Source organism: Chlamydotis macqueenii, chromosome 3 (genome assembly GCF_036417535.1).
Source record: "Chlamydotis macqueenii isolate bChlMac1 chromosome 3, bChlMac1.mat, whole genome shotgun sequence".
Taxonomy (NCBI): domain Eukaryota; kingdom Metazoa; phylum Chordata; class Aves; order Otidiformes; family Otididae; genus Chlamydotis; species Chlamydotis macqueenii.
In genome coordinates, this window is record NC_141558.1 from 44,345,520 (window position 1) to 44,358,396 (window position 12,877).

Below are 12,877 nucleotides of genomic sequence, written 5' to 3' on the forward strand. Positions count from 1 at the left end.
CCTTCATAGTTTGTTCTAATTATTGTAATACCTTTATTTTATTTTTAAAGATAGCACAGATTTTGCGTAGCTCTTGAGATCTCGAGGGAGAACGCCCCGGGTACCCGTTCTGGGTTTAGTTCTGTGTCTCGGCGCCGCCGTTCCTTCCTATTTCCTGGCATTTTGGGGACAAATTCGATGCCGGTCCCTAGCTCCCAGGCTCTGGCCGGGGGGTGGGGGGGTGTGGGCCGGGGCCTCTCCCCGCGGAAGAACCGCAGCGGCGTTGTCGGGAGCCGTGGTTTGGGCGCGGGGGTGCCCCGCATTCGGCGCGGGATGGGGAGGGGCCGCAATCTGCTCGTTGGGTGCGTGTTTCGGCGGGGGGAGACCTCCTCCTTCCCTTTGGATAATTTAGGGTCTGACTCCTTAAAAAAAAAAAAAAGAAAAAAGAAAACAGAAAGGCGGGGCTTAATTATGGGCGGGGGGGGGGGGGTGCTGTGTGAAAGAGGGGGGGAAGGACTCGGCTGCCCTGTGGCAGCAGCGGGGGCCGGGGCTTTGGCTTCAGGCGCCTGCGGGCTCCCCCGTCTGTGAGGGTCCGGTCGGTTTTTAGGAGCCGGCGGGCGACACCGAACCGAGCCGTGCTGGGACAGGCCGGGGGTACGCTCCCCTGCTTTTCGGCTGACCGGGTGTCCTCGGTGCGATACCCACTCCCCTTTCCTCCCCCGTGCCTTCACCGTAGTTTCGAGGCTGATTAGATTTAATCATCTTTTCTAACTCGCGGTCAATATTGCGCTCATCCCGAACAGATTCAGCTAAACGATCGTATCAATAGTTTCGAAGAGCAGTGACAGGAAGAAGAAGCGGTGGGGTGACCGCAGACGTGCTGACGGGGTGCAAAATTGTGGAAGCTGGGTATGGATTTAAAAGCCCCGGGTCCACGGCCCGCGGAAAGCGGGCAGCCTCTGCCCTCTGCAGGACAATTCGCTTGGGGAGGCTGGGGAGTGGAGGGGGTGATTTGTTTCGGCTTCGGCGATGGGGGTCCCTTTGCTGTCGGATGACTTGGCCGGACAGTGCCTTGCTGGGGGTCCCCGGGCTCCAGCGAGGCCGGGGGGCCTGACCGGACGGGAGAGGCTTCCACTCCTCCTTCCCGGGAGGCCGGCGGGGCTGGAGGGATGGGGGAGTCTCCTTTTCCCTGGTGCCTTCTTTTAAAATAAGAAAGAGGGGGAAAGGGAGCAGCCATCGGACGCGACTTTTGCAAGGGGGAGGGGGGAAGGGGGGGGGGGTCGGAGTGCGCGGCCGCTCCCTGGGCTTCCCGAGTCTCCTTCCCAGCGGGGACTCTGTCGTAGGTCGGGTGTCAGCAACAAAAACCCCTTTTTCCTCCGGTCCCTCCCTCCGACGCTGGCAGGCGGGAGGACCCTGCTTATCCCGAAGCCCTTGAGCCGGTATTGCCTCCCCCTACTCGTGTCCCCGAGGGTGGGCGAGCGGGGGGCCGGGGTTTGAAAAGAGAGGAGCGGGGGAAGGAGGAGATAGTCCGGCGAATCGGCCAGGCCGCGGGGCAGAGCGGCTCGTACCTCCCAAGGTGATGCTCTCGGGCTGGGCCACTGGCGAGAGCCCCGACGGGGGCAGGGGCCTCGGTCACCCCCCGGCTCTGCCCCGTCGTCTCTCTCTCTCTCTCCCCCCCCCTCGGGTTTTGTTGGAGGGAGGTCGGGGTTCTCCCTTGTAGGGATGGGCCCTCATCCTCCTCCGGCTGCTCCGGGGCGGCCACAGGCCCCGGGGTTTTCCCACACCGCGTTGTTGGGGGTCTCATGGCTCTTTGTGTCGGTGCCGTCGGTGCGGGGGACGGGTGACCCGCCTGGTGAGGGCAGGCGGCGACCCCCGGGTGGGCGATGGGGCCCGAGCGGCCACGGCTGGGTTTCGTCCGGCTTAAACCTCGGGGCTGAGATCAAGCCGTGGGGAAGGTCGCGCATTCGGGGTGTCCCCCGACCCCAGCCCAGGCAGCGCCGTGCGAGGCAGGAGCGGTGGGAGCAAGGAGCAGGATGAGGGGAAGATGCCGGTGGCTTCTTGGTGGGCGGATGGGGCAGCGGCGGCCTTCTCCTGCCCCGAAAACCGGGGCTGGGTGTTGTGGTCTGTCTCGGAAAACGTGTTTCTCCCGCATGCCCCGCTCCTTCGTGGGGTTCTCTGTTTATTTTGCGTTTCGGAAGGCGCGGGGGCCTTGGGTTGCCGCTCCAGCTTTAATGTTGAGGTGGGAAAGATGACAAAAAAATAGTTTTTCGGAGTTGTGGGTGCTGAGTTGGTACTTTGTGTTCGGGGCACGGCCGGACTGTCGTCGGGGATGCGGGAAGATGCTCCGCAGGAGGCAGGTTTCGCCCTTCGGGTTTCGAGCAGCGGGCGGTAGCTGGAGGAGCGGGGGAAATGAGTGAGGGCAAACCCGAAGCGCGCTGTACCAGAAACGGGAAAATAAAAAGTGAGACCTCCTTCTCGGACCCGGCTTCTCCCCAAAGTACAGACCAAACAAGTGGGCTTTTCGGCAGGCGAGCCCCAGCGTGGATTTCCACGCCGCATCCGGCCTCAGCCTATGGCCTGACCCACGCTGCGGGTTCCTTTCCTGGAACCGCACATCCCTTCGTGCGAGCTCCGCGCAAAAACAGCCCCCGAGCGTCCCGGCTGTGCGGGGGTTTGCCGCAGCACCCTCGGGGCCGCGGAGGCCGGCGCGGAGCCCCTTCCCCTTGCACTCCCTCCCCCCCCCCGGCCTCACAAGGCTCCGCAAGGCCCGGGCGTCCCCGCAGGACGCAGTGGGGGGTGGAAAACCCCTCGCCGGCGCGGCCGGGGGCGGGGAGCGGCGCCGGGTCCCTTGGCGGGAGCGAGTTTTGGCCGGTGTCCGCCCGACCCCGCCCTCCGACTGGATCGGTCCCTCGCCGGAGTAAAGCCGATGCCGGCCCGGGGCAGGGTACGGGGCGTGGGGGGCGAGGGGACCCCACCGCTCCCTCGACGGGGCCGGGCCGTCTCGTGGGGCGGAGAGGCGTCCCGACCGCGGCTTTCCCGGCGGCGCCGCACCGCCCCGCACCCGGGGTTGTAAGAGGCGCTTGCCTAAAAAGTTAAGGCTGGTTTTTGGCCAGCCCGGCTCATTCATGAGCTCCTTCTCCCCCCAGGGTTCATTCACGGCTCCCGCCATTCACCGCCAAGTCCGCGCAGCCGTCGGTCAGTAGGGGAGGCGCGCAGACGAGGATGCTGCTATTTATTTCCCTCCGCCTGCGGATTTCTAAGACGTTCAAGCAGGCACAATCATTAAACTAATTTGTGTTTGATTGTTTGGGCGGACGGGGGTGAATTTTATTGCGCTGAGCATTCAAGCACGCACGCATCGCTGATTACCAGTATACATTAAATAAAGTTGTTTGTACACATTGTCTTACCACATATAGGCAGTCTTATTATTCTAATTACTCTAATTAGTGCATTGAAATGTTTTCTACTTGATTTGAGGAGACAGTGATTAGTTCTATTACTTCTTTTAACTCTTATTTCATGGAAAACTGTTGATGCATGTTCCAATTACCTTGTTTTTCTCTTTCATATAGCGCGGGCCAAAAATATGATGAAATGATACCGTCGGCGGGTAGAAACATTCATCTGTTTTCCCTTTTAAAAGAGCTTCCATTTTTCATAGATCCCCCCACCAGATAGACACTGCCTCCCCTCCCCACCAAAGCGTTCAGAAATAATTATTTCTAGCCAAAGCAGCACGTTTCTTCTTTACAATTTATTATGCTAGTGCTTTGGTACTTTATGGTTGTAGCATTTACCTTTTTTTTCTTCGTTTTTTTTTTTTTCCCCTCTCTCTCTCAAAAAGAAAGAAAAGGAGTCTGAGCTATATTTAATGCGAATCTACTTCGTAAGTTTTAAATTAAGGCTACTATTAATTGATAAGATCAGTTCATCAAACATGTTACTTCGAGAGGGAATTGTAATTAAAACCTTAATCCCGTTTGAGACTTTTTTTTTCCCTTAAACATTTTCTTGAGGGATTTTTTTTTTTCCCCCTTTTCCGTGGCGGTGCGGTTTCAAGCACGGCCGAGGTAGGGAGCAGAGCCCAGAGCCCACTGGAGTAGGGGGGTTATCCCCTTATCAAAACACCCATCCCCACTGTTGAGCCAATAGAGTTTTTGTGTCGAGTTTTGGGAGGGGTGTGTGTGTGGGGGTTGCCTTTTGTGTTGATATGCCGGCCACTTACACTCAGCCGGTGACAAAGCAGGCGGCGTGGGACGGAATCTCGCCTTCCTCTCACGTTACAGACAGGGAGACTGGGCACTTCTTATTCAGAAAAACACTGCTTTTATTGTTGGTGTCTCCGCCCCCAAAACGCTCCCCTTCCCGCTAGTTTGTTAAATAAATACGAAGGGATGGGGAAGAAAAGAAAAAAAAAAAAAAAAAAAGGAAAAAAGAAATGCAAACCGTCCCGTAAATTCTTAGAAGTCCAAGTCTGGAGGGAAATCTATGGAGTTACACAGGTAAATACTGGGCCTAGGCCGCTTATACTTTTAATATTTAAACTGGGATTATCGGGGATCTGAAGACGCCTTCCTAACCTTTGCCAATTGCCTGCGCAAGGGGAAAATCCCGTGGGATACACAAAGGGGCGAGACGCCTTCCCACGGCCTCTGGCAAACGGGACCGAGCTTCCCCCAGGGTCGAGGTTTTGCGGGACACACACACGCGGGGACAGCAGCGGGGTCTGAAGGGGTGGGAGGGATGTGTTTAGGTGAGGGAGTCCTGTTTCTCCTTCACGCTGAAACTCGCTTCGCTCCTTGGATCAGCCTCAGAGCCGGTACCGATTCGGTCTAGGGAAGATGCCACGGCCTCGGCTCCGGTCCTGGCCCCGGTTCCGGCTTTGGCCCCGTTGGGGACCGGGGCCGGGACCGGAGCCTGGACCGAAGCCGGAGCTGGGGCCACGCGTGGAGTGCGGGCGCCCCCTAGCGGCCGCCTCCGCCGCCGTGGGGACTCCCCCGGGTCCGGGGCAACCGGTGCAGAAGTGGCTGGAGCCCACCGGTGCCTTTGAGTGGAGGTGGAAAGAAGAAAGAAAAAAAAAAAAAAAAAAAGAAAAAGAAAAAAAAAATCCCTCTCGCTCCTGCGAGGTGAAATCCCAGTTTCCCAGGAAAAGAGAACCAGAGCTCTCCCACGGAAGCCATTCGGTGCTGGCTGGGGGTGCTTCTTTTTTACCCAACACCACAACAGCCCCGCTGCGACACCCTCCCCAAACTGCCTGACAGCTATTGGGGGGGTTTGGCTCTTTACAGGACACACACCCCAGCAGCAGCGCTGGTTGGGGAGGCCGTACGTGTTTTACATCTTGCATTTCTTTCGGTGCTACCGGTTTCGTAACGAGCTCCTGGAAAATGTTAAAATATTGTGAATACTGAGGAGCCGTGCCACTCAGGCGTTCTGCTACAAGCAGAGTAAAGTACGCTGAAAACAGATAAGTGACATATCACGATCGCAGAGCCTCTTGCTAACTCAACACGCAAATTGAGCTGAAACAAAACAAAACAAAACAAAATCCCAAGATTGAGTTTTAGAAAGAAATGAGCGTTCTGTGCAGAGCTAATCACGCTACAGACAGCCGATACCATTAGCACGGAGCGGGCAGGGGTGGAAATAACCTGTTTTCCAGCTGAACATCGATTGCAGCCCCGTTCAGATCACAGAAATAAGATCCTGCGTGCAGGGCTGAGACAGGAACAGTAAGCAGTGGCTACACCCTCCTTGATGGACCAAGCGCGTGCCAGCCCCAGCTGCGGAGGCAGCTCCGTGTGCCATAGGCAGAAAGCCACACCGAAGGTTCAGCCTCTAGAGGGAAAAGCTGGCTTTGCCTCAGGGACCCTTCCTAAACTAGAAGATAAGTAACAATGGATTTCTTTGTTAATGGGTTTGGGGAGCTGGGTAACACTGACCTTCTGCATACGAATTTTGCTGAACGCCCACAGTGTATAAATCACATCCCAAACCAGGCAGTTTTAATTTGGTGGGGGGAATCTAGGCCCTTAACTTAAACAGTCCCTTACTAAAATTATGAACTTCTGGCCTTTTGAATTGGGCAAGAAAGAGGACAGACAAGCCAGTCTGCCTACATGCCTCGTGTAGGGGAGGGAGATGTGAAGGGGTAGCCGGTCAGCTCAGGGTGCGTGTTGCCACCTCTCCACCTGACCATCCAGGGTCAGCCGGGGCCAGGCCACATGAAGTTATGTGTCTGTAGGGGTAGGTTGGATTTCACTTCTCTCCTGCTCGCGGGCCCTACTCACGAGGCTGAAATCAATCTCCCTCTTCCCACCTGGTCCAGCACCGCGACTCTTGCACTCCTGCCTCTCTGTCTCCAGCGAAAGGGCAGAAGGGGGCTCACCCACAGTATCGCCGTGTGACCCAGTGGCCACGCCTCAGCTGTATCTTCAGTTCCCCTTGGCCTGAACCCAAGGCTTCCCACATCCCAGCAGTGCTCTACCACCAGACTCGGACCTAATGCTTACCAGGTCAGACAAGGTTAGCTGAGGTCCGGACTGAATCTAACGTCAGCAGTGTCTGGAGAGTCTGAGGTAAAAAGGACGCGCTTTGGACTTTGCAGGAGAGGCAGCGACAAAACATGAGCAACAGTCTCAGCGAAATGCTACCATTGCAACGTGTTACTTAAAGCAGAAAAGCATCCTGAGTGAACATGGCCCCTTTTCTCATTTCCCGTAGTTTTGAGATAAAATCTAGCATGGCTATTTCTCAACAAGAGGGAATGGCCTCTACCTTCCCAGTACAGATTCTGCCGTTCTGTGAGAGCGGGGCCACAACAGGCACCAACCGTCCAGCAGATGGAAAGATGCAAGAAGCAGCTGCGGTTCTCTCACTTCTCCAAATTTAAACTCATCATCTGCAGGAGACTTCTGGGAAAAAGTGTTTTTACTGGAAAAGAGTGTGATTCTGAGGGGAAAAGAAGCTAGTGAGCAAGGTAGCATGCTTGCTTTCTTGCAAAGAGGAAAGTGTGCGTGTTCACTTGGTCTCTTAGAACATTTAAGAAAGAAAATATCTCTGTATTAATACAAGAGTGTTCAGCATTTTTAGGGGATGAATTGCAGTAACATTGGAAGTATGGTATGATACTTGCCACACACCAAGTACAGGCATGAAGGTGATCCATCTGCTGATGCGTGGCACGAAGCTCCTCCAGTCCAGCTGACTGTGGCAGCTTTAGCTGCCAGGGTTCTGGTTCAGTTCCTACCAACCGAAAGATGTAAAAACTGCCTAAGGACTGCATATGTAGAAAAATGCAAAAAGGTGGGATCATGACCCCACTCCCTTGCAACTGACTTCTTGCTCTCAGGTGACAGACACCACCTGATCATTAGCTGGAAATCGTTACTCTTGATCCACGCCCCCTTTCCGAAGATCTGCCACTTTCAGCAGCGGAGGCACAGATGCAAAAGCCTCTGAGCCCTTTGGAGAGCAGCAGAACACCCGTGGATCAATACTTTAACTTGAAAGCTGCTGTCACTCTCAACAGACTGAATTAAGTATATAAAAAAAACAGAGCGGCATTGTGGATCTCTAGGTCTGAACGGTACCCGCTGCATCTTGCTCTTAAAAATCCTTTCTCCTGGCCAATTCAAAGATAATGATTTAGTCTCACATAATTTCAGTTCTTCATTAATCTCATTAGTATGAGATAGAGTAAATATTACCTGATCACACAGAGATGGAAAGTGAATTACAAGTTTGGCAACTTGTCCCCAGGTCAATGGGCACAGGTACAGCACTGACAACGACACAGGCCAGGGCGCCCACCTGAAGGCTCTGTACCCACCCACTGTCTTTTTTCCCTTCCCCAGTCACTTAAAAAAGATGAGCATCTTGTGCTCAACAGTAGGTAGTGATTGCAGACTTTAAAGAAAATACATCTACTGGAGGAATGAAAGTTACTCCAAAGCATCATATCAAGTCTATCAATGCATTGTGTGGCAAAAAAAATAAATATACAAATGCTGAAAATAGTGTGTCATCACCTTCAGTAAATTCTTCGTATGGGTCAGATAACTTGCACACAAATCCTTTGCAATTACTAAGAGAAGTGACTGCAAAAAATGCAGCAAAGATTTCTCTGAACAGATACTGCGTAGTCAAGTCTCTAAAGTTCATCCCAAAGCACGCTCCTTTTACAGATTTTCAGAATGCCCAATTAAGCAGTTTAGCAATCTGACATTTTGCTGTAGTCACTGCAAGGGAACAGCTGCTCCCAGCAGCAGCGTCCCGCGAACAGGTGTTGGAAAGCGACAGCAGACACCAAACCCAACCATCTTCAGCAGCATCGCGAAGCAAGAATGAGAATTGCTTGCATCAATCACCCTTTCTCAGATGTAATGCAACTTTTTATTTTCATTCCCATTCCAGTTTTCATTAGCTCTGAGCTGCTTTTGTTAATTTTTAGCAACTGTTAAAATGACATGGTGCACTTTCTTCTTCTATGAGAGGCCTCCTGTGCTGAACTAACAGCTGTACAAATTGTTACATTTACTCTTGGATAAAAGTACTAGAAAAAAATAACTTAAGTAGACATGCCAGTCGCCTTTTTCTATGACATTCAGTGTAGTTTTTAAATATGGACTATTTTGTTCAAGCCCTGAGCTTGTAGCCAGTTAAGGTGGCTAATTCTAAACATAATTTATCCTTTTTTACAAAGGAACTATGTGGATCGTATCACTGGGCTCCAAAATTACTCGGAGACCTATTGTCCTGAAGTTTGAACTTAAATTGCTGGTACATTTGCATTCAGAGTGCTGGACATGACCTTGTTACAAAAATGCTGCCGCACTTACTTTAACTCCAAAGGATCTTTGGCCGTTCAAGACTGCATGGTCACTGTGTCAGAGCATTTTTATTTCTAGCTCTTCAAAACTGGGAGGGAAAGTATTACGCTAAAATCTGCTTATAATAATAAATGTCTGCATTGTACATGATGACATTTGATTTTACCTGTGAACAACTGCAGCACGTATGGTATCAGATCTACAGAGTTCTGTTTAAATTCAATCAAGATTCCCCATTGCATCTTAAAAGTGAAAAGTTCACACCTTTGAACATTTTCACAGAACACTGAACTTTCCTCCCTCCCTCTGGACATGTAAGATGTAAAACTACATGAGTACGGAGAACATGTAACTGCTTTCACTGTCCCAAATAAAAACACACTCCTGCCAAATAATAATGTAATACAGTGTACTACAGACTCTTGGGGATTAAAGTCTGGAAATCCTGAAATATTTTGAAATACAGCTTTATCTGTGTGTTTTTTTTAAATGGTTTGCATGATCAGAAGTGCCACACAGAGGAACAGAGACACTTGACAATTTTCATTTTTATGAGTGAATTTTCAATACTGCGAAAGTAGCACTGCCAAACAGGTATCTGTCAGAAACAGGGCATCAGAAATGACATCTGAAACTGTACTTGGCACATGTCAGAAGTCAGCTGCGCTTTGCCCAAGACGCACAGAGGCTGGGTCCAGTCTTGTCCTTCTCAATAACCAGAAGCACCAGCAGCTGTAAGTTGGTGCTAGAAGACAGTTTTAGCACATTTTAAACAGTACTGGCCTGAGGCAAAGTTGTGATACAAAAGCCGAACGCTTTGGTAGGTGCCAGAGATTAAAAGTCTTAATAAAAGTTTCCTTAAGAGATGCAAGAAAACAACTCAAAACTTTGTATTTATTTTAGTAGGAGCATTGTCTTTAATAATTAACAGTATCAGGCAAATCTAACACTTAATAAACTTTGTCCACAAGAAAATGGGCACTGATCAGACCAACACCAATTTCTGAACCAAGAAACAAACTGTTTAAATACTTCAGGAAAAAGGAGGACAAAGTCTAGCAAAGCAGTTCTCATTCCCAATTCAATACTTGGGTTGTTTTGGACAAGCTGAGTCCAACCCACCACCTGTCTCCTTCTGGTTCCCATTTTCCAAAACTGCAGAACGCTGCAACATCTTTGCTAAATTTAGAGTTTATCGTATTACTGAAGTTCCACAACATTTAAACACAACTATATCACTACCTGTATAATTAAAGGGATTAAGAAATCTGTTATGGTAACATAATTTGTGCTAGAGGATGGAATTGTTCTTGAAAGAAATTCAACAATTATTTTTTTTCCTGGAGGTCTCTCTTGCTACACTGCAACCTCCATATTCCGCTTTATATCCCGTCTGTCTATATACATCTGCTGTTTCTTGCTCTGTACCTAGATCACAAACAGTTTCAGGCAGTGAAGCATCTATTTTGTCCAATCCGCCTAGTTCCATGTGCTCTCATAGGACTACAGTAAGCTAAACAATAACACATTTTTCTTAAAAAAAAAGTTAGCTCACTAATTTGTGTCTAAAAACATCCAGAGTAGCTTATTTCAAAATGAACAGTGATAAAAATATGACTGAACTGTTTCTCTGAATGCATCATATTTTGTGTTTTATTTCACTGTTATTTCAAATGAATGTACAAAAGGTCAATGAATGTAGACAAATAATTTATTTTTGTTTTATTTATTCATTATTTTATGTACACTTGGTATTTTGCAACACAGTCAAAGGGAAACAAATTAAGTGCAAAGCAAGATAAATATTATAGGTTGAATATATTTTAACACATTTTTGTCATCTCTGAATTAGCAGACTGACAATTCAGTGAGGACATTAATTTCAACTTCTTTATACTGGCAGTAACAGAATAAAACTGTTGTACAATGCAGTATTATGACATTTTAAATGATCCAACGTGTCAGAATAAAACAGGTTTAATTTACTAAACAGAAATAATTGGTGTATAAATACAGAATTAACTTTTTAAAATAAAAACAAGCGATCTTTGAGTTCGCAATAAAAGGCATTAGATGATTTCTCCATAATTAATTCAATCTTTTTTTAAATACAGAGCTAACATCTCTGTTTTGTGTGTGTTCAAGTACACCCTTCCCTTATACCACAAAAACATACTTAAGCGGTACGAGTCAAAGGTACTCAAAGGAGGAGGAGCCAGGTATCTGTGCCTGACCTGTGCCTGCACATGCAGAGAGACCTTTGGGTTTATGCAGAGAGAGAAGATGCAGTACTCAAACCTGAACAGAAGTAAGATGTTAAGAATGTACCTTCTGTTTACTACTGGTCAACCAGAATACTGAGGCGGGCGGGGGGGGGAAACATAATTTTGAAACATAATCAAGTACTTGCATAAGTATAAAAAAATGCACAAGCCTCAGAGAGGAATATTAAAAGCAAATGTACAGAAGATGCCAAGGTAAACACTGCTAGTGTACTAAGAGGAGAACAAAAGGAAAATTGGGGTTAATGCTGAATGTGTGCGACTTGGTGAATGGCAGCACAAACAACAGATTCGGGAGCTAAGATTGCACATACACACACAGCTCTTGGGATACTGACTATATTTAGGACTGCAATGGTGCAAAGTAGCAGATGGGCCCATGGGCTCATGTAGCTTAACATCAGAAAAACAGTCCTAAAAAACACATCCACAAACCGCTGCCCCAACCTCCCACTTTCGGTTTTGCTAACCATTGCCTTCACCACGCTTTAAATACGCTCTTACAAGCCTTTCTAACCTACACCTTCCCACGCCTGTTTCCCAAAGGACATTCATTGAAACCAGTTAGGACTTGCATGTCCTCATATGTTCACAGTAGCATTTTATACTTTAGGGCTTTAATCACCATTATGAGGTGAAAATAAAAAAAAACCCTTGGTTTGGACATCTTTGCGACACAGTACTGAGATGAACTATCTAGAAGTTACGGAGCCTTGGAACACAATCAAGAGTGGCTGTCCTCATTTATGCTAATCTGAATTAAAACATTTGCACAACCAACGTGCTCCCATCTGCTGTTTGTTACTCTTTTCACTGAAGTTAAATGCCCTCTTCCTTCTGCTGGCTTTAATACCCAACTTTGGAGGGCAAAAAAAAACACCCCAAAACTTTAACACTCAACTACTAGAAAACAAAAAATTTTCTAGTTTTAGCCAAGATATTTTGTAGAGAGCCAACAGATACAGTTCAACGAACAGAGCAAAGAAAGTGGTGGCCTTTGGTGGAAGCAAGGGAAGCTACGGAGCTTCCAAGGGGTAAGCAATCCCTAACTCTGAATCCACACATGCTAAGACAGCACGAGTAGTTCAGGGAGCCAGTTTCCAACAGAAGTTTTATGTGGTCTATGTGGAGCTCTCCAGAGGTCAATTCAAGACCTCAATTTAAGACCAGTCTCCTGATCTGAATCACCCCATGGAAGAATCGATCTACCCAGAGTGAAGGGACCATAGAAGACTAGTTTCCTAACTGTAGTACCTATCCTAGATATTTAAAATTAGATGATACAAATATCCTCCAGTTACAGAAAATGTGCTTAGAGGTAATTATCCCTTTTTTTCCTTCTCAATCTGTTATTTAAAAAAAGGCATAACTTGCCTCTGGTGCTTAGCTCTGGCACAGCATGCATAGCAGAGCTACTTACAGACAGTGTCCAGAACTGTTCCCTCTACTGCTGCTCTTCCACCTTTTACAGAAATTAATCCCTTTAAAAGGTAACACAGTAGGAGTTTGTTGTAACATTACTCAAACTCCTATTATTGCAGCAGAAAATGGAGTATACTATTCAATCATAAATACAGTGCAAGTATTTTGTTGCCAGTTATTTGAGAGGGGGCAGGGAGAGACCTATCATTTTAAAATGAATTCAGGTGCTGGGTTCAGGTATTTAAATTTAAAGACCTGGAGATGCCATTCCTTCTCATCCGCACGTAGGAATAAACGTGAGCAGGGAATTTCCTCAGGTAATTCACGCACCTCACCTGCAGAGCTCAGCCCACTCTCAAC

At 48.5% G+C, this 12,877-nt stretch overlaps 1 protein-coding gene across 1 annotated transcript in view; it reads right to left on the reverse strand.

Moving 5' to 3' along the window:
* Positions 1-2,315: 2,315 nt before the first annotated feature.
* Positions 2,316-12,877, reverse strand: part of FBXL4 (F-box and leucine rich repeat protein 4) — a 71,797-nt gene continuing 61,235 nt past the window's right edge. The window contains exons 10-11 of the transcript XR_015258120.1: positions 8,823-8,901; positions 2,316-2,414 (exon numbers count right to left, since the gene is read on the reverse strand). The gene's annotated coding sequence lies outside the window, so the exon portion shown is untranslated. The remainder of the gene's footprint in view (positions 2,415-8,822; positions 8,902-12,877) is intronic.